We start from the raw sequence: 10,476 nt of genomic DNA, 5'->3' as shown, positions 1-10,476 counted from the left end.
CTCGGCGGATCAGACAAATACACTTTTTTTATATTTGACTGGCAAGATTTTAAAACACAAATAAATAGTTGAGTTAATATAGTTGAGTTATTACATATTTTTAATTGCAAACTTGGTAAATGAAATATTTTTTCAGTATTGCAAAATTCTTCAACTGCCGTTCCAACATATAATAGCCCATCAACCAAAAAGAAAATTGTTTTTCTGCCTAATTTAATGCTTAGCTCGTGAGTAATGAGTCAAATGCGTCTGTTGCACAATATTATGACACCACTTCGTGTTTTATCAGTCACTCCATTTAAACCATATTTAACTCCCGAAAAAAACAAATGAATGACATTTTTGTTTGCGCCCAAAGACATCACACGTATGATGCTCGAATCACACAAAATAACCACAGAAACATCGGTTACCGATTTTTCGTTCTGCTCTTCAAATTTTCGCTTTACACTTGAACACGGAAGGCCTTTCTTCGAGCGCTTCCAAGTACCCGCGCAATTTCTATTAACTCAAATGGACTGAGAGTTTTCTTAAGTTTCAGAGAACGGAAATGAGATAATCCTACAGCCAAGACTCGGATGTTAAAGGTAAGTTGCCAGCGCAGATGCAGGAACAAAGTTCATCCTGCGTCTCTACAATTTGGAAAATATAACTCAGTACTCACTGCAGTGAGTGACAGAGAGCACATTTTCTCGTCGACGAAAACGTGGAGTCACGGACGGACAGACAGACAGATAGACAGACGGACGGGCATGGCGAACACAATTGTGCATTTTTTCCATAAATGAGAAAATGCGCTAAAAAAATAAATACTCAATTGTATTTCCCGTAGCACCCGCTTGGGGTCGCCGGTTTCATTGTTTTGCTGTAATCTTAGTAATCAACGCCATAATAATGGCATACAATTTCAAAATATTTTCAGACATCCCTATTGGTATGCTTGATCTCACGTCGACATGATATGCAAATAACCTTATATATAAGCTACATAGTATATTTAAATCCCATATATTTTTTAAATAGACTGATATAATAGTAATAATTTGATGGTCATCACAAATTTATTTTTTCTTTATCACAAATTTTGAAAGGATTTATTGATAATTTACAATGCATAAGATAAATTAGCCAATGCAATTCATTATTGTTGGTAATAATTGATGAAATTTAATATATTATACCTATAGATAAGTATTTTGGTATTATTATTAAGTATTAAATAAATTATTATCCTATTATTAAGTATTATAAGATTGGATAATACTTAAAATAAGTTGGTATAATAATTGTTAATTAATCGACTATTTTGCAAGCGGTATTGATGTTCCATCCAAATATCGCCAAGCTTCGTTATTGAATATTATCTTCTGACGAGCCAAGCAAGGTTCCGTTAATTAGGATCGTTCAAGTGATCTAATCACAGCGCAGTCCAAAATTGGTTCAGCCAATTAGATATTATGATTTGATTTGTCGGGGTGTTGAAAACAATATTGCATTATAGATCACAGTTTCAAATTTATGCAATTTCGTCGTCCCAGGCCATTCGCATAAAAAACAGTTGATGGACGATGATCTCCCACAGATATGCTCTGTAATTCCAGCCTTAGGCATTTCAATATCATTTTATCAGAGAGCAATATTGTTTCGTGACCAAAGGCCACAATTTAATCTCAATTAATTGTACTCTTGAAGTCTACCGTCGTTGCCTGAATCCTCAAAAAATATATATATTTTTAAAAACTCCCAGGTCTTGGAGTCATAAAAAACACATAATATAAAAACTACATAATGGAGTCAGTATGGTTTTTTCACTTAAAAAATTAGTTTCTACCACGAACATTCTACCTCAAATGTTTCCTCGAGGTTACTTCCATGCAGCATCGTCAGAAGAACAAGAATATCTTTTCTGATGAAAAAAGATCCAACTTTTGCTGGAAGCATCTTTTTTACATTTGATTTTTGTTTGCTCTGAAGCCCCAGGGGAAAAAAGTGTGAGCAAAAACTTGCCATAAAGTTTGCAAGAAGCTCAACTGTTCTATAGTGGTCTGATTAGCCGACCTCGCAGACTTGAAGTAAAATTTCTGGCACCAACCAAAGAAAAATTTGCCGTAATAATATTTACTGCTGGAGCTCAGAACTGCGTCGTTGGAGGCGCAATATTGTATGTGATTCACTGAACAATTGTGACGATTTATTGCAATACCTACAATCTTTTTGCTCAAAGTGTTCATTGTACGAGTAGTTATAAATGTATTTTTGGGGAAAATGTAAAGCCGGTGTTCAGGGATAGCACACAATTCTTTTAATCCAGCGCAGAAAACGCCTGAATATTGATACCTACATTTAAAATTGTGTTATGTTACTAAGATACGCCAATTAATTGATCCTAACAATTAATTAATTGATCTTAACAGAGTGAGAGTGTTCACAATACATTTCAATTAATTGCCTGTCTCAATGTAATAATTTGTAGACAATATGACAACTTGAATTTAAATTGGAATTTTTGATGCATTCATTTTTAAAACTCACAAATTTTTATCATTGTTAAAAATTCGTTCAAAAATACTTATCGAACTTTTCGACAAACCTTAAAAAAACAAATTTTCTTCTAAATACATGATCGGCAAGTTATTTATTTAATGTTGCAAAATTTTCAATTCCAGTGACTTTTAGTGTACCCATGACATCACTCACTCTTTATTTACCTTTAACTTTTTTTCCACTCACAGTAACTCAAACTACCAGGCCTTCAGTTTCGAATAACATCGTTGAAGGCTAACATAAAAGTATGTAGACAAAGGGTTAATTAGCATACGTCTTTGCCTTTCACCATTTATGACAGCAAAAGGCAAACGAGCTACGAACGTTTCGCTTATGGATGAAAGCCTGGCTCAATCAATGCTGAGTTTTTCCTATAGGCAGTCGTCAGGTTGGATGAGCCCTATGTAGCGCCTCAATGAAGAATCGCTGGCGTCGCTGTCAGACCTCTCAACGCTGATTTAGTTTGAAAGTATATATTTTATCTAGCTGATACTTTTGACGTATCGATATTGCGAGACTCGCACTACTTGGGTGAAATTGCCTCACAATATTGCCAGCCGATTCTCCTCACAATAATGATGGCAATGACGGATTATATTTAAAAATAAGTGTATAAATGAATCATCTTTCGAGTTATCAACTTCTAAACTTCCAGGTGCTTGACTCAATGATGGAATTATTATAATAAAATACATAGTATTTTTATTGTGATTCCTGAAAAATTGAAGACTCAGGTCTTCTTGAACGATTCCAAAGTCGCATTAGAGGATCGCAGACTAATGGACCAGCAGCTCAACTACAACGTAGTGAGCAAGTTCTGCAAGACGCAGTTTGCTAAGTCGTTTTAAAAGGATTTGAATACACTATTTTCCCGTTCCGCTTTCTCGTGAAAATCTGTTCCTGTAAATCACACAATATACAATTGTAGAAGTCTAAAAATAAAATTAGCATTGCATATAAGCTGCGTCTTAGAAGCAAAAACATTATTTCCAACATAGGACATGACGTAGAAGCAGTTGATTGAAAATGATTCTTCAGAATAGAAACAAATATTTATTTCTCTTTATTCGAGAGCCATAGGGGCCGAAATAAGGCTTAAACTGCTTCCCAGAAAAATTTACAGACGCGGCAGCTTCTGATTTGGATTACCAGAAGCTGGGGCGACTCTAAATTTTGTTAGGGTTAACTTGATCGGCCGTGATTACATTGCATTTAGCAATTGACGATCATAAGCATTCGGCGGTAAGACGTTCAACAGCCACATATTTTACTCCCAAAGCGAGAGTCTTATTATAAGAAAACCTTGTACACCCCACGAAGAATTATGTTTTATTGATTGTCTAGTATGTTAATAGGGAAAAATTATCAGCACTTTTGTCCAGCACAGTAATCATAAGATTGTTCATCACAGATTTCTTTTGCCAGTTGATTTTTGGTTGATGATCATCAGAATAAAATGATTAAAAAGGAATAATAAAATGTCAGATAATGTGAACGCTACGTAAGCATGTTCAACAAAATTGTCATTATAGGCAACACTGCTCAAGTTGTAGTGAATGTTTCAACATATACTTATTCCATTTCGTTAATTAAATTTAAAATGAGGAATGTATAGGATAAATGCAAATGTACCTATGTGGCTGGCACATGCGTTTGGTGGTTAGAACATAGAAACTGGGGTATTTGGTCGGAGCAACTCTTCTTGTGGCCTCCCTCTATAATCACAAGATTCAAGAAAGAAAACTCAAATCATCACTGATTGCTTTGAACATCCTGCGGATATGTCGGAAAGTTTAATTATTCAAGTAAAACTTTAATTCGTGTCGAACCACTGAACTAAAGAGTGATATCCCACTAAGTCTCAAGCACCATACCGAAACAAATTTACATATGCTTGATATGTCTGGACATTATTTAGGTGTCCACAATGCAAATGAGCGGTTGCAATTGTGTAAGTTTGAATCCCATATTACAAATCGAATATAACTAGGTTTCTCTGAAAATTCATTCTACAGGCCAAACTCGACCCATTCTTCGGCGCCGACACTAATAATAATGAATAACTCGAGACTCGCAAACTTTAGGGAAGTTTAGGCTCAACTCCATAGAAAACTGCAAAATTCTGACCATGACTGCTGTATAATGCAACGCAAAAACTTCTAAATTTTAGGGCACCTTGATCATCATAATACTTATGTTTATGTTATATTTAGTATCCAACGTTAAGGCTCATTATATTAAGACGGTATTATTGCAGATTAACTACATCCAAAAAAAGGGTGTTTTTTTTTAATTATATGTTTTTTGGGGTGTAGATTACGAATCTGAAATCCATTTTTGGCGGTCGGCATCGGAAAACCGATTTTTTTCCGACCCAAAAATCGCGCTAAAAATGCCTAAAATCTGCGTGCAATAATACCATTAAGACAAGTAATATTACGTTAGAATGAAATAAAAATTTAATATTATTCGAATGTCATTGAAATTGGTTGAAGTTTCTCGCATCAAATTTATTTCGTTTAATCTTTTGCAAAAGTAACGCATTCACTAGCTTGAACTGACAGCAATCAAAATGAAAATTCATCTCAATAGATTAATCTGATTGCATTTCCGTAGACATAATTCGGGCTGCAGATTCGTGTGCCTGTTATTTTATTCCTCGCAAAAAATGATAATTGAAAACGCAAGAAATAATTCCTAGCAACAATGAAGCTCCCGAACAGAATTGAATTTTAAATTCAATCTACTCAACAAACAAAATTATACGCCAACGTCGTCAAGCCTGAAAACATGAGTGCATAAATATTACCAACTCGCTTACTTTAACAAATTTATCAAGGAAATATTTCAGTAATCATACAAAAACATATTGCTCAATCATTGATCATTGCTTGCTGGCGCTCTCAAAATCATTGTAGTTCGAAATTATTGTCTTATAGAATGGATCCATTGTTCATTCATAGTTTCAATATAATGAATGTGAATTATATATGAATCGAGTGTAAGGAACTCCAATTATACATTTTGTTCAATTCATCGATGCAATTCATCCTTCAGAATTTATTACTCACGATAAAGATTTATGGGCTAGAATTGTCAATATACTTTCATCAGGCTGTTGAATTATGAACAATCCCGCAATTCTTCAAATTTACTTGCAAAGTATGTGATAAAGTGCAACGAATTCATTATTAAATCTAATATCTAATTTACATACCATGAAATTTAAAGAATATCATATACGTTATAACGGGAAGTAATTCTGAAAACCGTGCATTTCATTCATTAATCATCTTTATATTTCGTCAGAGTTCACCATGAATTTAAAATAGGGAGAAATTTTCGCAGAAAGTTTTCTCATTTTTTCAATGTTCGCACACCTGATGAAAAACTTGCAGCCTTTGTACCACTTGTGCTGACGTCATCAGGACTGACAACACAAGAGCTTCTCATCTCAGCCCTGGATGACGGAGATAATGGACACCAGACCTCACAATGTTCCATCCAACGGATAAGTTTTGCGGTGTAATATTGTCGTCGTGGCATAAAGATATCGAAATGTTTTTATATTTGAAATTAAATATTTCTTAATATTCATAACCATCAGGTAATTTGTACAAGTGACCAAGATGAATCGATGGTTCATCTTAGTCATTCATTCGATAAATTCGCCACATTTATTTAAAGCTGGCAACTTCTATACGATTTATAGCGACTGGACAATCCAATTTGCTATGACACTCCAGACAAAAAACCTACATAATATGTTTTTACTATTTCCTCGGATATTGTAATAAAATATGATGTATTTACCAGACCATTTACCAGATAACCAGTAGAGAGCAACCTCGGTGGTAATTAAGGAGTATCAAATAAAAAAAATCATTATATTCATATTATAACAGCTATTGCTCGCAATAGAAAATTCATTAATTTTTTAATCTCAATATCCCAGGCATCGATCAATATTTTCAAAGTAATGTAATATTTATAAAATATTGACTGAACAAATACAGTTGAATTTTATGAAAATTTAATTTTCCTTACTAAAACTTTCATTGGTTTGGTAGAGAAAAGGTATCAATAATTTGAATCCTGATATTTTACAAGGTTAGAAAGAATGTAAACCTGTAATGGGAAGATTATTTTTATTTCATATTATTCATTGTTTCTGGAATTTGAAATAACGCAAATCATAGTGAAAATTCTAACAAATTTAGGACACCATTCCAGAACACTTGTGATATATAAGTTTATACATTAAAGTCACAATAAAATAATAAATCATTGTATCATACTTACGCCACACGAGTTACTAGAAAACGGAAATTTAAAGCTGTCGATGCGTCCATGATGTCCGATCAATGGAAAATAAGTAAAGTTTGTGAAAGGATGAAATGTTAATTCTCTGTTTACTTTATCTGCCAGAAATCATGATTTTTATTTTTACACCTATTTTTTATATGGTTGAGTGTAGTGGTTTGATCAGATGAGTAATACCCAGATGTGGGCAGTAGCGCGCTACATGTAGCGGTAGCAGTAGCAGCGCTACATTTAAGCAATTGTAGCGGTAGCGGTAGCGCCCGCTATATCTAGAGCATGTAGCGGTAGCGATAGCGGCCGCTACCTTTCAAAGTAGCGCTGCCCAGCTCTGGTAATATCATCAGCATTTATCACCAAGCCCCTGAAACCTTTAAACTATGCTTAACAATATTCAAACCTATGAATGTGTCCTATTCTTTAAATGTTTCGAGTCATAGAAAATTCTCATTTAGTATTCCGAACGCACAATTCACGATTCCATTTGATCATTTGCAAATGAATAGGAGTTTGAGGGAGAATCGATTAAAAATTTTATTGAAAAAATAATTTTATTGAAGTAAAATATTCCAAGAGGGATTTTGTGTGAAGCTTTATTAACATATTCCAGTTCATGTATAAGTTTGTTTATACATTTCTATTCTTTTATCAACTTCCCCAGAAGGTCTAAGAGCAAGTTTTCGTGACCAAATTTGCGGCTGGAAAACATTAAGGAACGTGAGTGCCCACTTCACTCATTTCAAGGTAAGAGATGTGCAATAGTCGCATATATGTACATCAACCGATGCCGAAATATTGAAAATCATATTACTGGCTTTCACAGATTAGACACTAGAATTTCGGCTACCTTTTACAGCTGTGAGTGCTAAGACCACTTAGAAGTCGTTAAGTGAAAAAGTCGATTTAGATTTTAGTCCGTTTTCTTTGCTGGATCCGATTTTACCTTGTGACACGTAAAATCATTAGAACAATACTCATGAAAGCTAACAAACCAATTTTTTGTCATTGCCCAAGTTTAATCAAATGAATTCATATTTTTCCGAAAATTTGAGCATGAAATATGTTAAAAATAATTATTGTCAGGTCAAAAATCGCTTTACGATGATTTCAGTAAACGAATGGTTCCAAAAATGATAATTGAAAAGATTCGTAATTGAATCCTTTTAATCAAAGAAATCCATTGACACGAACTTTGCCTTTTTCTTCCAATAAACAAATTGCCAAAAAAATAATTAATTAATAAACACTCTCAAATAATAAATTGTAGCCAATTTTAATTTTTTTTACTATACTTTGAATAAGTTCCCGAAGGTTTGTGATATGTCAATATTAGTAAATATTCACAACAAATGAAGATATCTGATTGGATGCTTCCTTTGGGTCTTGCAATTGGCACCGATAGACGATGTAAATGTTTGCAAACTCAAATAAATTTTTTGAAAACAATTTTTATCCCACGTCGACTTCCCGTTGACGTCTATTATAAGTCTGAAGCCTAGTCTCGTCTTGCTATAGCCGCTGCTGCCGAAGTTCAATTAGTGAGCAAGTAACATCGTGAAGTGGCCGCAGCTGCTTCCACTCATTGAATTACCAATTCATCCATTGAATTAACAAACTTAAATTGAATCACTGAACCTCTCCGTCACTGAACCCTTCTGCTGACTAGGTTTAGTGCTTATTTTTAAGCTGCGTACGCTGTTTACAAAATCGGTGCTAAAAAGTTTAATAACTGTCATAATTGTCTTTTAGACCTATTCTGGAATCTAGATAATGACTTTGTCCTTGCTTTCGCTTTGTCGAACCCCAATCGGCATCAGCGTTTATTCTATGATAGGCACCCTCTTAAATGTCATGCAGAGAGTTGAAATGCTTCGATTGCCGTGTGTCTGTCTTGAACATTATTTCAAAATCCAAATTTTTATCTGCAATAAATTGGTAAATTTTTACACACATTACGGGACTAGGTTTCTGTTACAATTTTTTTGTGGAGATGTTTTATGGAGATAGGCTTCGGTTGTGTTAACTTTTCGGGGCCATAATAGAATTTATTATTTTGCTAGGAATTTATAAGCAAACACAATACCACAAAAATTCTCCATTTCTTTATAAGAGAAAACATTTTGGAGATCAGCTCCATCGTCAGTTCATAACACAATTTTCAGTTCAGAAGAAGTCAAGTAAATCGGATGTAAATCTTCATATGTTGTTAGTTAACAATTATAGAATCGGCTCATCAGGTATACGGATACCCTTCCTGTTATTATGCAATCATCAACAGTTTAAAAAGAAAGTTGTGCGCAGTGCTCATCAGCGTACGTCGGTATGACGTCGCTCATTTTCTATACTAGGCTGGCTGAACATAAGGACAAGAGTTATAGTACGGGAAACCTACTTGCACAACCACCTCATTCTGCTTCACGTGTTCACGCCGAGCAGTGCAACACCTCTGTATCTGAAAGTGATTTTAAAGTTCTTGCTTCCACATCCGGTGTTACTGATCTACAAATTTTAGAATCCCTGTATCCATTTAAACTTAAGCCTAGTCTGAATGCCGCTTTTAGCTCTTTTCCTCTTGCAATAGTAAATAGATAGGCCATTTACTAGCGTTCATTTCATGTCTCATTTACTTGTTTTCTGTTTTAATACCTGACAGTGGAATTCACTTTACTAATTGATTGTATTTCTGTTTCTAAGACTGAACGTCTTTTGAACTGAACTCTGACGATGTTAGAAACTGACGATAGAGCTGGACTCCGAAACGTTTTCTGTTATAAAGATCTGGTGAATTTTTGTGGTATTGTCTTTGCTATCAAATTCCTGGTTAACAATTGATTTTATTATTATTTTACTGATTTGAAATGAAAAAGAAGTCAAATATAGATAACCATCAGCATTGTAGACTCAGGAGTAAAAATGAACAAACGGTTAAAATATCCTGGGTTTGGTGCTATGAAGCTAATACAAAATCATGAAGTCAGTATAAAATATTTGTTTTTCCTGACATTTCCCGTTTAATAACCCGCAACCGTTACGTCGACCGATCCGTTAATTTCTATGGCGCTTTTATGAACAACGTACGGGACGCCATAGGAGAATCTATGTGACATTAAATTATTGTAACTCCAAACACTATTAGAACAGTTGCCGTTCTGTGGCATAGAATTAAATCCCTTCTCCAAACAATGCATGAATTAGATTTGAGGTACCGGCTTTAACAAACCAAGAAAAAGTTTGACGAAAATTCATCTAACGTGAAAAGTTATTCACTTGAAACTCTTTCAATGTCTGATGGGACATATCAAAAGCGTAACGGACAAATAAAGAAATTAATTATACGTTTGTCACTGAATAACAGTTGATTTTCATAACGTTTATTTTATAGTTAATACCATTAGTTGGTTGTCACAGTGCCCTCATATGCAAATGTGAACCGTGAAACATTTTTTGAAAGCCCAATAAATCACTTCTTCGGATAGATAATTTACAAGCTATCAAAGAATTGAGATATCCAATTATGTATCCGGACAGAGCACCGCGTAACATATGAACAACATCCAAGTGTTCAGTTCAATATTATTCTAGTGATGAATAACTCATGGATAACTCTGCCGG

This window comes from Hyalella azteca, unplaced genomic scaffold (genome assembly GCF_000764305.2).
Source record: "Hyalella azteca isolate HAZT.00-mixed unplaced genomic scaffold, Hazt_2.0.2 contig10340, whole genome shotgun sequence".
NCBI lineage: Eukaryota > Metazoa > Arthropoda > Malacostraca > Amphipoda > Hyalellidae > Hyalella > Hyalella azteca.
The sequence above is the reverse complement of the archived record's forward strand: the minus strand, read 5'-3'. Positions refer to the sequence as shown.